Source organism: Gossypium raimondii, chromosome 2 (assembly GCF_025698545.1).
Source record: "Gossypium raimondii isolate GPD5lz chromosome 2, ASM2569854v1, whole genome shotgun sequence".
NCBI classification, from domain to species: domain Eukaryota; kingdom Viridiplantae; phylum Streptophyta; class Magnoliopsida; order Malvales; family Malvaceae; genus Gossypium; species Gossypium raimondii.
Genome location: NC_068566.1, coordinates 37,350,970 through 37,368,216, shown reverse-complemented (window position 1 = coordinate 37,368,216; position 17,247 = coordinate 37,350,970).

Here is a 17,247-nt window from a genome sequence, read left to right as displayed (position 1 = left end):
AGAAGGAATTTGAAATGTTAGATATTTTTCGGATGTCTTTCCTAAGGAATTACCGAGGTTACCACTCGATAAGGAGGTTGAATTCAGAATTAAGGTGTTGCCTGAAACTGCTACGGTATCCATCGCTTCTTAATGTATGGAACAAAAAGGAGCTGAAAAAGTTAAAATTATAACTTCAAGGACTTCTAGATAGGGGGTTTATGTGACCTAACGTGTCATCGTAGGGAGCATCGGTTCTTTTTATCAAAAAGAAAAATAATTCTATGAAGATGCGCGTGGATTACTACTAGTTGAACAAATTGACAGTAAAGAATAAGTACTCACTTCCGAGGATTGGTGACCTGGTTGACCAATTTCATGAGGTGTCAGTGTTCATAAAGATTGATATTCATTTTGGATATCATCAATTGAAAGTAAAGGAAGTTGATGTGTATAAGTCTGCCTTTAAGACTCGTTATGAGCATTACGAGTTCCATGCCATGCCATTCAGTTTGATAAATGCTTCGACTACGTTCATGGATCTCATGAAGTGAGTTTTTCAATCGTATCTGGATTTGTTTTTCGTAGTGCTTATCGACGATATTCTAGTATACTCTAAGACCAAGGTTGAGCATAATGAGCATCTTATAGTGGTTCTTTAGATTTTTTGAGAGAATGAGCTCTATGCTAAGTTAAGTAAGTGCGAATTTTTGTTGAGTGAAGTTAAGTTTCTAGGGCATGTGGTTTCTGCCATGGGTATTCGAGTGGACCCTAAAAAGATAGAGGCTATTTTGGATTATTATCGAAGCTTTTGCGAGTGATTCTCACTTATAGAAGCTCCCTTAACTAAGTTATTGTGTAAGAATGCACCGTGTGTGTGGACTAATGTGAAGTAATCAAGCTTTGAGATGCTCAAATCTAGTTTGACTCAGACACCCATTCTAGTCCAGCCCAAAGTTGGGAAAGAATTTGTTGTGTATAGTGATGCTTTTCACACTGATTTGGGTTGTATTCTAATGCAAGAGGGTAAGGTAGTAGTTTATACACCCAGAGATCTTAAGCATAATGAAGGTAGTTATCTAGCACATGATCTCAAGCTACCTGTGGTTGTTTTTGCTCTTAAGATTTGGAGGCACTATCTATATGGTGAAAGGTGTATCATTTACACTGATCAAAAGAGCCTCAAGTATCTCCTCACTCAGACGGAGTTGAATCTTCAACAATGTCGATGGATCAAGTTGCTTAAGGATTATAGTTGCACGATAGAGTATTATCCTGGTAAGGTTAATGTGGTGACCAATGCTCTTAGTCGGAGATCTATGTCTGAGTTGAGGGCGATGTTTGTTCACCTAAGTTTGTTTGATGATGATGGAATTTTTGCCAAGTTGCAAGTTAAGCCAACTTGGATGAATGAGATTAGGGATAAAAAAACTTTTGGATGAGTTTCTGATCGGTCAGGTTTAACAGATTGATGAGGGTAAAACTTCAAATTTTAGGTTTAATAGTGATGGTATTCTAGGTTTCCAAGGTCGGATTTGTGTGCCGAGTGATGCGGATTTGAAGCAATCCATTCTGCGGGAAACGCATAGTAGCCCTTATGTTTGCTTCAGCCCTTTAAGAGTCCGTTGTGAAAATGGGAACATGTAACTATGGGCTTCGTTAGTGGGTTGCCCTTAACACCTACTAAAAAGGATCCGATATGGGTTATAGTGGATTGGTTGACTAAGTCTACTCATTTTATTTCGGTTAGGACCGATTATTCTTTGCAGAAGCTAGTGAAGTTATACATTTCTAAGATAGTTAGGCTTTATGGGATTCCAATATCGGTTATTTCAAATCGAGATCCTTGATTTACTTTTCGATTTTGGAAGAAACTGCACGAAACTCTCGGTACTCAGCTGGACTTCAATATAACATTTCACCTGAAGACTGATGGTCAATCCGAGAGGGTAATTTAGATTTTAGAGGATATACTTTGGAGTTGTATTATTGACTTCTGGAGTAGTTGGGAGGAGTTTTTTCCATTAGCTGAATTCACTTATAATAATAGTTTTAAGTCTAGTATTCAGATGGCACTTTATGAGGCTTTATATGGTCATAAGTGTCACACTCCACTTTGTTAGACCGGGTTGGGTGAGAGGAAGATTATGGGATCGGAGTTAGTTTCTGAGATTGAGGATAAAGTTAGATTAATTCGAGATCGACTTAAAGCCACTTTTGATAGACAAAAGTCTTATGGGAATCTTACTCAGTCGATAAAGTTAGTGATACTGTAGTATGAGACAAAAAGTAAGCTAAACGCACTGCACCGCACCATACCCAATCGCCCATCCAAACCCACCCTTAGTATGATGGTTAAGTGCTTTGGATGTTTTACTTGAGTCTTCAGTTCGATTCCCTTGTTTTGGAATTTTCCCATTAATTTTGGAATTATGTCAAACTTGATTCTTAGGGCTTATCTTTTGATTTTGTGAGTTGCTGACAATAATGAGCCTATTGGTTTAGTGGTAAAGCTTTAGTCTGTAAGGGGGTCTTGAGTTAGAGCCTTGTTGTGCACAAAAGTGGAATTTTTTTTTTCTTTTCCATGTGTTCGAAGTTGAGTTAGATTCAAATTCTGAACAATCTGGTGGGTTAGGATATTACCAAATTATTTTATTTTGAATTAGCAAAATATCCCTAATTTTACTCACCCCAATTTACCCACTCTCACTCCCTTTTCACTTTTCTTCTCTTTCTTTTTATTTTCTTTCCTTTTCTTATTCCCTTCTTTCTGAGTTTTCATTTTGCTTTGTTGCCATCCTGTTCTTTATTTGAGATCATTGCATGGAGTTTGTTTGTTAGATCGTAATCCAAGTAAAGTGTAAGTAATGTCATTATTTTCTGATATTGAGATTTAACTCGTTCTTTGAGCAAGGTAAGAATTGAAATGGTGTTTAATTCTCTTTCTTCATTATGTTAAATGTTTTTGTGGTCTTTAATTAGGCAAAGGGTGCGATATTCGGGATCCTCTGGCGGATTAGTTGTTGTTTTGGATGCTATTTTTGTGAAGTAAGTGCCCAAATATCAGTTTTGGAAACTGATTTTTAGTAAAGGAAATTATTAAGTTAAATGTTGGTTTAATTTTTGGTTGTGAATGGGCATGGTTTAATGTCGTATACAGGATTCGAGAGTTCTCAGTTGTGTAACTAATCAGGAATATTATCTGGTGTGTGATTCTAACCCGAAACATTGATTAGAACTCAGGAAAATTTGAAAAATGCAAGTTGTTTTCGAAATTGTAGTGCACCACACAAGCGTGTGGCCAATTGTGTGCTAGGTCGTGTGGAGCACACGAGCGTGTGTGATTACACGAGAAAAAATGAAAGTCATGTGGGCCACACAGTTTGGCCTGTTAGGCCGTGTGGGCTACACGGACATGTGAGCCCAATTTGGTCAATTTGTTCGGCCCAATTTGGGTCGGATTTGATACTCTAAAATCAAATTCGAAATTAATTTGTAAGCATGTGAAACCATAAAATTGGTAAATTTAAGTGTTTGTATATTAGAAAGCTTGATTTGGTTTAATAAACTCCGTGTAGGCTATATGATATGATCTGTGAATATGACAATAACGTATGCATGCCATATTTCTTATTTGTTATGGGTATGTGTTAGTATGTTTATGTATATGCATCAGGGCGGGGTTTGATATGTGATGGAGGAGGTCTATTCTGGCAGTTACAATTTTGGCGGTTATACCACAATACCAATATGGAAACTTAGCTGCAACTTTTTGAGTGGCATACCACTACGTACTAGTGTGATTAGATGGATGGACACTTGTAGTCCTATTTGTTGTGATTGGTTGGACAGAGTTGGTGTGTAGCGAATGAGAGAAGGGTTTGTTCTATTCTGATATATGCTTCTGAATATATGGGTTTTCTGTTCAGTCTGTTCTGAGGTTTGCATTTGAGCATGATAATAATAAATTTTGTATATGAGCCAAGACACACATTGGACTTCTAGTTCACTTCATTTGTTTTGATACTTTCCAAATAATCGTCAAACTTAGGATTTGACAGTGATTCCAGAGCTCGGTTAAGATATTTTAACTTTAAGTATGTTTGGGCTTATTTAGGACTTTACGGGCTTTCAAACTTTTTAACTTGTTTGTAGGATAATTATTGTGGTTTTGGTTTTTATTTTACGAATGTATACTTTTAATTGGTATTTTTAACAAGACGGCATAATAGATGAAACTCTATGTAGAGCCCTAAAGCATTTTTCTGCTGCAAAGTTTTGAATTTAAAAATGTTGCTTTACGAATTGAGTAGTGGAAGCAATTGGGTTTGCTTTTAAATAATTAATAAAACAATGTTTTCATCAAAGCGCACTTACCTAAATTTTTGGTAACAACAACACTACTAGGAAGATGGTTACGTTTTCTGGTATATATGTTTTTTGTTAATTTAATTTAATTTATTTACTCTCAATTTAAACTTAAGTTTTCATGAAAATAAATGGTCAAAGTTTTATGTATTAATGTGACCTTCATAACCAGACCGTAACATCTAGGCCGGTTTTGGGGTGTTACAGATGTCCTATGACAAATGTCAATTGAAGAGGGGAAACAACATTGACAAGAATTATGCATAACTAATTAGCCATAATCTTTTGTATTACCATGTAGCTAAAATTATTGACACTAATTGGTTTGTAATGAGATATTTCTTCTGGATTATTTTATTCCAAGTTAAGAAATAAAACACCCACACTTGTCCCAGTTGCCAAGTTTGAATGCAAGACACCACATTATTCGTTACTGAAAGAACTCAAGCTAACTTTGCACTTTGTATTTGATAAGAAATCATCAAGAGGTCAATTAAAAAAACATTATCCACTCATTAAAATTCATAATTAAGACTTTTTAAATAATTTAGCAACATTTTAAAATGATTTCTAAGTATTCAGAGGTGTCCAAGGCCAAGTATGGGATTCTAAGGGTTTTAATGCAACAAAATAGAGTAGGAACCTTGATTGGGGATTAAGTATCGATACTTATGGTCTTAGGCATCGGTAACTAGCCTAGTTACTGTAAAACAATTGTAATTTTTTTTGCTAGGTACCGATACCTAGGGTACAGGTACTGAACCCCTAACTCCTGCACTTAAAAAATTAACCTTGTATCTACTTATTTTGACCCTAGACATTACCGAATCAATACCATGACTTATAAACTCTAAAATAAAGTTTAAAACATCATTTACACACATTATAATACCTCCAAACATTATGGATACATACATGCTAAAGGGTTTATCTTGCTTAACTAACAAACTTGCTTACTTGGCAGGCAAGCTACTAACTTATCAATAGCATATTCTTCTTATAAGAAGTTCATAAATCTACTAAGACATTGAACATAGCATGATATATGTGCTTTGAAATTAACTTATGAAAATATGTACAATCATCCAAAACAACAACATGGCAAACATTAACAACATAGACTTTAACTACTTTCTATTTGCCTAGGTACATGCCATTACTAAAGGTATTTCCAAAGAATATTATAAGGACCTTGCTGAGCTGAGTTGTATGACTTTGAATACCTTTGAACTATATAAAAAAGATCGATATATGCCTAGTCCCTACGCACAGAACAAACATGTTTGTACATTGAGCATTGGATGCTTAGTGGTGCCAATACAATTTGAATAACAAAGCAAGGCATAACAAATAAACAAATAATTAAACATGTTACTAGTCCATTATAGTATATCATACCATAAAGTTTATAATAAAACAAATATCTCATAATATCAATCCATAAGCTTTTATGCAGATATCATAACTTGATTTCCATTTCGTATATAAGCATATCGATGCACCCTCAGGGTTTGCATCTCAATTTCATTTATCAAATAACTTAATACCCTTCATAACATTTCTCATATTTCAACTTCATTCTCATTTCCTATAACAATTTCTATTTCTTACCATGTTCCATTATCATATCATTCAATTTAGTCATTATATTCAATATTAATCTCAAATACATTTCTTTATAATTATTCACTTTTAGAGTACAACTATTAATTTATTGTAGATCGAACAATCAATTGAAATGCACATACCTGAATATTTTATTAACTAATTCTGAATTCATAGGTGAATACATGGATTATTATATCAATATATGATCAAGGACACCTAGTGCTCTAGATCTAGGGATACATTCTTACGAACACCTAATGTTCTGGAGAGCTATCCGGTAAAATGCTCCAACATTTGTAGAAATCCTAATATTCTTTCATCCATTTTCTGGAGAATAATCAATTGCTGTATCATTGAACTCAAGACTTGATATTATACAAAGCGTTGAGTCGAGTTTCCATCATGGGTGACTCTAATTAATGGGCTTGAGTCCCATCCCTTTTGAGGTCTTTTTTACTGCATCTCTAGCAAGACTTTTTGTCAAAGGATCCTCCAAATTTTTACTTGACCTCACATAATTAAAGTGATCACTCCATTAGAGATTAATTGTCAGACATAACTATGTCTTAATCCAATGTGTCTAGACTTTCCATTATATTTTGGCTATATGCCTTTGCTAGAGTAACCTCACTATCACAACAGATAGAAATAGGTGAAATTGGCTTAGGCCATAAAGGCACATCATAAAATAATAAGGTATCTTATTGTCTTTTCAAATGTAATAGGATCAGATTCAGTATTATAACAATAAGGTATCTTATTGCATATACTTTCACCTTTTCCTTCTTCAAGAAACATAATGAAATTTGGTCCAAAATATTTGACCTTTTTAATCCTCTTACTTCTTCTTAATTCTTGACAAGATTCATCATTATTATCAATTTGTTCCAATGGAATATCATTCTCATTTGAAGAATGAATCAATTGTTGTGGTCAGTACTTGTCTTGATATAGAATTAAATCTATTTTCATCAAAAATATCATCTCTTGATTTAATAACAGATTTAATTGAAATTGAATCATTATGTTCAATTACCATGAACCTATATGCCTTGCTATTATGTGCATAACCTATAAATATGCATTCAATTCATTTTCACCTAAATTTTTACGTTTAGGTGTTAAAACTTTGACAATAGCTCCTCAACCCGAAACTTTAAAATAATTAAGGTTTGGTTTCCTTTTCTTCCATTGCTCATAGAGAGTTATTTTAGTTTCCTTATTAGGAACTCTATTCAATATATGACAAGCTATTAGAACAACTTCTCCCCAAAAACCTTGTCCAAGACTTGAATATGATAACATTGAATTTATCATTTCAGTCAAGACTCTGTTTTTCCTTTCAGCTACACTATATTGTTATGGTGTGTAAGGGGCTTAAACTTAATGGACAATTCCAGTGGATTAAAAATAACTTGGATTATAGTATTCTCTAGCACTATCCGATCTTAAGCACTTGATAAATGATTCACACTGAAGTTTAACTTTAGATTTATAAAATTTAAATTTATCAAGCGCTTTATCTTTTGAATGTAATAAATATACATAATAATATCTAGAACAATCATCAACAAAAGTAACAAAATATTTCTTTCCACCTAATGTAGGAGTATTATGCATGTCACATAAATCACTATATATCAAATCAAGCAATTTTGTTTTCCTTTTAACCTTAGGGAAAGGGTTTCTTGTAATTTTAGTCAACATACATGTATTGCATTTTCAATATTATTATTAAAACAAAATTGAATCTAACTTATACATGTCATTCAATTTTCTATAATTCAAAAGAGTTAATCTATAATGCCACAAACAAAAAGATTCAACCATATAAGTAGAAATAGTATTTTTATTCTTATTAATAATATTGAGTTTGAATATACTCTCATACATATACCCATTCCCCACAAAAATTCCTCCCTAAGAAAAAATAAACTTATCTGCCTAAAAAACAAGTCTGAAACCAAACTTATTGAACAGACTTCCAGACACTAAATTCTTCTTAACTTCTGGTACATAATATACATCATTTAAGGTTAAAACTTTTCTAGAAGTGAATTGTAGTTCAACAGACCCTTTGCCTTTGATTGTTGCGGTGGAAGAATTTCCGATGTACAAGACATTATCATTTTCACATTGTGTGAACTTTGTGAACATGCTTTTGTCTTTGCACACATGTTTGGTTGCTCCGGTATCAATCCACCATGTATTATCATCTTGTGCCATATTAATTTCAGATATCATTGCAACGAACTTTTCGTTATTATTAGCCTTAGAAGATGATTTCTTATTTAAAAATTGACATTCATTCTTGCAATGTCCCGGCTTTCCACAATGATAGTATGAGCCCTTTTGTTTCTTTTTGAACTTAGTTGCTCTATCAACCTGTTTGAACTTTCTCTTGAATGGTTTAATAGTCTGTATTTTCTCCGTAACATGTACTTTGGCATTTTCAGAATTTAGGTTCTGATCTTGTTTTCGATATTCTTCTTCAATAAGAAGATGATTTTCCAAAGCCTCAAGAGATATTTCCTCTTTCTTATGTTTTAGACTTCTTTTAAAGTCTTTCAAGATGGAGGAAGTTTGTCTATTATGAAGGATACAACAATCATTTCATCCATTTTCATATCATATTGCTTTAATTGATTCAACATCTTTTCAATATCATGAAATTGTTCCTTAACAGAACGACCATCAACCATTTGATAATTATTGAAACGACTGACAAGAAATTTCTTACTTGTAACATATTCGGTCATGTATCTTGTCTCCAATTTGTCCTATAATTCTTTAGCGGTGACCTCGTTTTGGTAGGTGTCGAACAAACCATCAGATAAACCATTAATATGTAGCGCCTGCACATGTAATTAGCATTGTCCCATTTTTGTCTTTCTCGAGTTGCAGCAACAGATTCGTTATCATTGTCTTCAGGTCTTCGAGTATGCAAAACATAAGCAATCTTTAAAGTTGATAATAAGAAGTGCATCTTTTTCTGCCATCGTCCAAAATTGTCACCATCAAACCAATCAAGTTTAACAAAGTTAGAAGCCAACTCCCTTAGTGTTCCACTTTCATGTGTTGTGGTAGTCATCATGAATCTTATAACCTTAAAATTGTTAGTTCAAATCTCCGGTGAGGAAAATCTTGAACACACGAACGAAACTCAAACAGAAAAAAAAAATAGGACAAGGCTCCAAGGCATGTATCAAGCCACTATCTTTAAGGTTATATTCGCCCCCACTTATCTTCGGTGTGCAAATGAGTTCCAAGAAAGTTAACCTCGAGGATACAATGAAGTTAATGACTATTTGCATTTTGCACTGACAAGAATAGTCCACTACACACTGAGCATGTATAACAGAAACTCAATTTCTACAAAGGATTTCTGCAGTAATACTTTATAGAATAATCTAATAATATTAGAAAATGAAGGAAGGAAATAAAGAATATTAGAATTTTTTTGGTGTGTTTTCCAAATGAAATCCTATTCCTATTTATAGGAATTGTCATGTCTCTTCATAGAGACATCTTTCATCAATAGGTGTCTTTCTGAATAATAATGTCTTTAAAATAAACACATAATTATTCATTTAATATTATAAATATTGAAATAATATTATTTAACTAGTTATATTTTTTAAAATCAAATAATATAATCTTTTTATTAATTACACTCATTCATTTATAGTTATTGGAATACTATAAATATTTGAAAATGTTCCAACACGATAAGATTAAGTTAAGCCACTAACTTAAATAATTATGAGAAAATTACCTTTGAATCGTGGTTCAATTGCACACTTAAGGCTTGTAAAGTTCCATTTTTAATTCCTTAAATTCAAGTCACTAGCAACTTAGTTACTGCACTATACTTAATAATATATTTACATATTTACTTCATGATTCTACTTCCTAATTTCGTATTCGACTTGTAATTGCTAAATTAAAACCTTTTGGGCTTCCTTAACTTAGTAAACTCGGCCTTGAAACTGAATTTTTCGACACCGATTAAAATCAAGTCGTTACAAGGAAAATATTAGTAGCATTAAGTTATTTTAGTAAGTGCCAACTTTGAAAAAACAAATTTAAAATGTATGCCTTGAATTCTTCATTATTAAGTTCTCAAAAATGATGATAGAAGGGTCCAAGAAACCCATCATGAGCACAAAGATTAAAGACAACATTCTATATCTCTTAATCACTTACTTGTTTATGCAACTTTCTATTCATATCCTCAAAGATAATAGGTGTGATTCAGTTTAGGACAACCCTACTATTGACACTAACTTGCCTTAATTATTATATGCCCTAAAAATTGTTGGTGTGATGATGATATAATACATCAATAACAATATGACAACCAACATCTAAAAGAATAAATATTTTAACACTAGGCCTGACAAGTTTAACTGTTTAAATAAAATTACCTTTTTAATAAATTTTATTTATATTATTATAAAAAATTTATATATTTGATTAAGATTATGATATTCATTATGATTAAGATTAATTTTATTCCTTCAAACTTGTCGTATGTATAAAGAAAATTTGTATAAGTATTGTAAACAAATAAGTAATAGATATACATCCCTTCTTTCCTTATTTTATTTATTTCACTACTTTTGTCTTATGTTTTATGCTTTTGGATTAAATTCAATGTGTATATGTGGAAGTCGTGTGTTTATTATCAAATCATAAGTTGTCGTTTGTGAGATTACTTTATCAAATAGTTAGATTAAGAACAAAATTTTCATATTATGCAATTAGGGTAAGTTGTATTGATAATGCTAGTGAATTCATATCTCAAGCTTTTAATTATTATTGTATAAAAATTGAATAGATGTTACAAACCCTATTGTTTATACACATAATGATTTAGTACAAAATTATTGATTAAATGCCTCTAATTAATAGCTTGGTCATTACTTATGATAAAAAAATTCACATATATTTTAACAACTAATACCCGACCTGATGGCTAGATTTGAGCTATGGAATGTCACGACCATTATTAGTGGAACTAACATCACATAAACATCATACAACTATTCACAAACACAATTAAATATAATCCACATTCATATTAAGCTAAATCATTCACAAGTCTCATACAAGCTTACAAAAGCTCTTTTGCTAACATAGGGTAAAATAGGACCAAATTGTAAAGTTTTCAAGATCTCGAGCATGACTATTTTTACACTAAGCTATCCTTATATACATGCCAAAATAATGGATTAAAAAACATAATTCTACCTTATTTTGATAGTGTGTGCTTTTCGTTGATCTGGCTCAACAAGTTTCGCAAGATGATGACCTACAAGGGAAGAAAATAACTAGATTAAGCATTAAGAATGCTTAGTAAGTTCAAATAGAATTATTATACTTACTGTTAGAAGTTGTGTAACCTAAATTCTTGTTAAAATAAATACAAGTGGCAGGATAGAGGATCTACGAAGGCGAAGGCTGAGGGCCGAAGTGGAATTCGTATAGAAGTTTACTTCCTCTATTTGATGTTGATTAGAATAAGGTGTTTTAAACCTAAAAATAGATGTAATCGTCTCTACTCTTGTATCATTCAGAAATGTTTTCTTCTCCTTTACTCGTGGTTTTTTTCCCAGAAAGGGTTCCACATAAAAATTCTGTGTGTTTTATTTTTATTTTTTTTCTTTACGATACAATGCCATTATCGACGTTCTATTTTTCACACTTACCTTGATTATTTAAAGTATAATAACTACCAATCATCTTGACATTCAAAATGGCTATCCTTGACACATATTGGCACAACTAGATACATATCAACATTAACAACCAAATAGGTTAGTCATACTTACATATCATGAGTAATATTACTAACATTAAGGAAATCACATGTCACATATCAAGTTATAAGCATATAATATTCCATTTCCAATTCACTTTCAAGTTTTCCATTTTAATTAAATTGAATATCTCCTGATGGAACTCTAGTAAAACGGACTTGGATAAACGAGTGACCAAGTTGCTCACACAAGTTAACTTTATATCTGGGTTGTTAACACAAGCTATAATTTATATCAAGTTACCCGCCCGGGCTAAACTATGTTATATATAACTCGATAATTTGCAACAAATGCTAGACCTTGTTATAACATGTAAAATCCCTAATCAAGCGCGCGTATAACCCTATTGACATGCCAAACGTATCCTAACCTTTTACTAAATGCACACGAGCATAATTTCCATATATATGTCATTACCAATCCTTGTACATGATCATAGAGTTCATTTACATGTCCTATAATCAATCAACTTTCACATTTGTACCCTGTACTTTTATGCAATAGCCAATAATCACATGACATTTCAATTCAGTCAATAATTAGTCATACATGCCAAATTCTCTAGAATTCTAATTATATCTAAACATATATATATATATGAAATCGACACAAAATCACACATAACATAAATTAAAATAGTAAGTTTCATATGAACTTACCTATTAGAAACACCAAAACAAGTTGATTCTTTAAGGACTAAATAATTATTTAGATCAACAAATTTTAGTTTTTCTCAATTAACTCCACGTTCATCCAATTCTTGATCTAAATAATTATTTTATTACACCAATCAATAACAAAAAAATTTCATACGCTATGATATGCATGATTCTATAAAATTTAATTTTGGTTTCCTCAAAATTTCATTTTATTCAATTTAGTCCTTAAACTCGGGATAAACATAACTTTCGATTCTTAGCTTAAAATTAAAATCCAATTTCATATACTTTCATTAAGGCCTTAGAATTTCTATTTCTAGCATAATTTCACGACAAGTTTTAAATTTATTCAATTTGGTCCCTAATGTAACAGAGTTATTAATAAGCTAAATTAACTTTACAATCTAGTCTTTTCATAACCTAATCTTAAAATCTATCAATTTAAAACCTAATTCTTCAAGAAATCAAAAATGACAACTTTCTAAAACTTTAATAGTTTTCCAAATTAGTACATGGACTAGCTAAACCAATCTCCCATGACCTCAAATCTATAAAAAAATACAAGAAAAGGAATTGATTTTACCTACTAATTTTTTACCGAATGGTTTAAAGCTCCCTTAGGCTTTTCTTTTTCGTGGATGACAAGAAGATAAAGATGAAAGATGAATTTAACATCTTTTCCCACTAACTTTGCTTATATAGCTTGAATAATGTTTAATTAAACTAGTTTAATCATCATAAAATGATTTAATTAACTTAATTTAACTTAATCAAATTTAGTGGATTTTACCATCATCATCCACTTTCTCCTATTTAAAATGGTTTAATTGTCATTTAAGACCTTCGACTAATTGCTATTTTAATTCTCAAGCCTTTTATAAATTAAAATCTATAGTGATTGGACTTTTACAATTTAATGCATAAGTCTTAATTAACTATTAATTCGACAAAATTACAGGACCAATCTTTAATATATTTTGATATCATCTCTATAAATATTCATATTTAATATTTACAGACTCGGTTTGTAAAAATGGGATTTCAAAACCGTATTCTCTACTACCACTGAAAATCGGGTCATTACATATATAGAGAAATAATATTTTACATGCGACAGTATTTGTACACATCAAGTCAAAAAGCTATAATAAATACTTACGGTTACAATTGACTTTTGGTCAGGAGTTAAATATATATCATTTTGGAATTTTCGGACATGTGATATATATATTATATGAGTTCCTTTTATTATTAAATATCTTGAACATTAATTGGAGATTCATTTATGACATATTTTGTCAATTATCATTTCATGAGGTGATTTTCCTAATATTAGGGAGAGAATAATCAAATGAATAGAGAATCAAATAAAAGGAATTATCATTATTATATCTAGATACTCATACAAAGTAATATGAGCTAGAATATTCTAAGATAATTCTTTAGTAACTCTTGCAAATAATTGTCAAATGTATTTACTAACCTAATGAGAATAGTCTCATGTACCAGTTGAAATACTCCACTTTGGTTTCATGTTTCAATAGGATAACTTCCAAGAGCAAACGAAAGTAAGCCATGCCCAAAGTCAATGTTATTTAAATCGGACAGGACGAACCGATAATTAGTTGAGTAGCCAATCTTAATACTAGTATAAAAATTCTTAGACCAATAACCGAAAAAAATGCGATTGAATCACAAACCGCAAACCAAAAAATGGGTAAGAAATTAGTGTGGTTAATTTTTTGAGAAAATGTGCTTTTCCCTAGCCAGAAAAAAATATAAAAAATAAGAAGAAAAAAATGTAAACTGAGACCCGAATTAAAATAAATTGTTATCCAGCAAATATGATGTTTGATGGAATTGAAATGAAAACCATAAGATAAAGATTGCTTCCTCTCCATTTTTGTAGCAAGAGAGACAAATTAAAAGAGAAAAAAAAAACTGAGATAATAACCAAATCTAGATCTAAAACTATTTTTTTAAAGAACAAGAACAGAAACAAAGTTATTGGACTCTTTTGAATCAGATTTAATCATTGAACTTATTTAGTTATTTAAATTTTTTTATTATTTAAAATTTTGAACCGATTCAATTGGGAATTGATGGTCTGACTGATTTAATCATCGGTCCAGTTCAAAAAAACATCAACCAAAACATGATAGCTCAATTGATTCCAAAGATGAAATTTTTGTAAAAGAAAAATAATAAATAGTTAAGGTTTCTGTAACAGCTAGTTTTGGAGAGCCTTGAGTTAGACGGGTAACCCAAAAGTAGTTTGAGTGAAGCCCTATCTGGCCAATTGGTTCTTTCAGTGTACAGGTTGGACGCATAGTTGATGTTAGATTATTATGCAAGGATTGTTCTCTAAATGTGTTGAGTTGTAAAGAAGAAGAGATTGGCAAGAATAATGAGGACTTTTGGGTAATTAGGTTATTACCAAAGGTATTGTACACCCAATTTATTAGGTTATCAATTTAGTTACGTACTAATGAGGTAATTAGGATGGAACAAAGGGTTGGACTAGAAATATAAAATATTGAATTCCCATTTACAATTGTAAACCTATTTTCTTTATATATAAAGGTAGTCTTGAAAGTTTAATGCAGGTGTCAGGTTTCAATTAGTGCTTAGGTTATTTATATAAATATTCAGGATAGAAAAAGGAGAGTTTTTCTTCTTTCTTTCTCAGGAAGTATTGCTACCTAAATCTTAAAGAAATTACAATATTTCTCTCTCCTTCAAGCTGGAGTTGTAGATCTTGATCTTCACCGGTAATTACTCCATGTCAAGTAGTTGTTGCTGACTTGTGCGATGAAAGTCTGGATTTAGAGTTTTGAGCTATAGTAGGTGAGAATCAGGTGAATCCCTAAACTGACTCTTGCATGTATACTGTTTATGCTTGATATTTTTGTGGAAATCGAATGAACTATGAAACCTACATCAGAAAAGTATGATATAAAGGTTATACTATTGTATGAATGTTTGTTGGCTTGTATGTGTAGTCCGAATGGAATCTGACAAGTTAAGTTTGTGATATGTTACAGGTAAATTGATGCGAGTCTGCGCTGGGAGGGACGATGTCAAGACTACGCTAAGAAGTGGCGTATCAAGTCATTATGCATATAGGTCATTATGCATACAGAGCAAGTTGGCGGCTTGCTTTAAGTTTAAAATTGCTACTTAGAAATCCATGCTTTAGGGTATCTGTAATAGATTAGGTTTTTAAATTAGTATTGCTGAAATTTAATTACCTCGAGTTGAAGTTGTAATTACTCATTGTATTTACTAATGTATTTTAGTTTGAAATTTTGCAATTAAGTAAGTTGTAATTATCTGTAAACTGTATAAGTAGTTTAAGCTTGTGTCTATATTTGTGTGGTAATACCCAAGATTGGGATCCGGTTCATCAAATCGGGTTAAGGGCATTACAGTTTCTGTATATTAGAAATACATATTATTGAATAAACACCTAATCATGAAATCCTAAAAAACTTTAGGTACCTGAAAATGAAAAAAAGAAAAACCTCATGAAAGGTAGTATTTACCTAGATCTGTTGGAACAATCTGGTCAATGTGGTATCTATATTAGTGAATATATGTTGAAGGAACATCACAAAAATAATCCAATTCACCCATAATTTTTTGTAAGAAGTTCTAGGTTAGTGTTTGTTATATTTATTATATATGTTTATCTCAATATTATTAGAATTCTTAAAAGATTATAAACTAGTAAATTATTTAAAGAAGGGTTTTGAGATAAATCATCTTAGAAATCTATTTTTTTCTCGGTTTACAAATCAAGTAATTAACATATATGAATTTAGTCTATAAGTTAACTTGAAAAGATCTTAAAAAATTTCAATATGGATAAATGATACTTAAATTATTTTTCACATTACTAATTTTAATCAAAATGTTATATTTATTAAAAAAGTTCACCAATAGTAGACTATCATGTCATTTAAACTTTAAAAATAGTTTGTATTTCTCTTTTACATTATTTCTCTCTTTATTTTTTTCTATTTTTCCTCGTTAATTTTTTATAATGTTTGGCAATACCGACAATGCTTGAACTTCACCCTCCCCAAGTTGAGATGCTGGCGAATAATTTTGTTTTTAAACTTCAACACCTACTTACTTGACTTGACTTGACTTGACAAGATCAAAAAAGCTCTTTCACTGATCAAAATTAGCATTTTTAGAACTAAATTAATTGATTGAACTGTTTACATAAGGAATTGACCAAGGTACTAGTCTAAAAGATATGGGTTGAATCAATTGAATCATGAGCCAATACAAACCGATTGAACCAAGCTAAAAAACTGGTTGAACTAATTGAATAAATTTTCTTTATTTTTAAAAATATTTAAATACAAAAAATAAATACCAATTTATAAATTAAGCTTATTCTTTTTCTTGACTTGAAGTTTTGCAAACAAGTTTTTATTAATGCAAGAATCTTTTAAAAGTATATTCTATCAACGCATAATATTTATTAAGGTTTAAATATAAATTTGGTACTTGAACTTGTCCACTTCTAATAGATTGGTACTTATACTTTTTTTTTTGTCTTAGATTTGTACCGTAACCTTTTTCCCTTCCACTAGTTTAGTACTTAAGCCTAACAGCGTTAAGATTTTGTATTGCCATTGTAGGTTAAGGGCTCTCGTTTGCAACGCGAATACTCCAAAGAACTAAGGGAAAATTTTCTTTAGTTGTGCAAACTTCAAATAGGTAAATTAAGGTCTGTGTTTTGGTCTGCCATAGTTGGGTTTGTGAGAAACAATGGGTTTTGTGTGTATTGACATTTT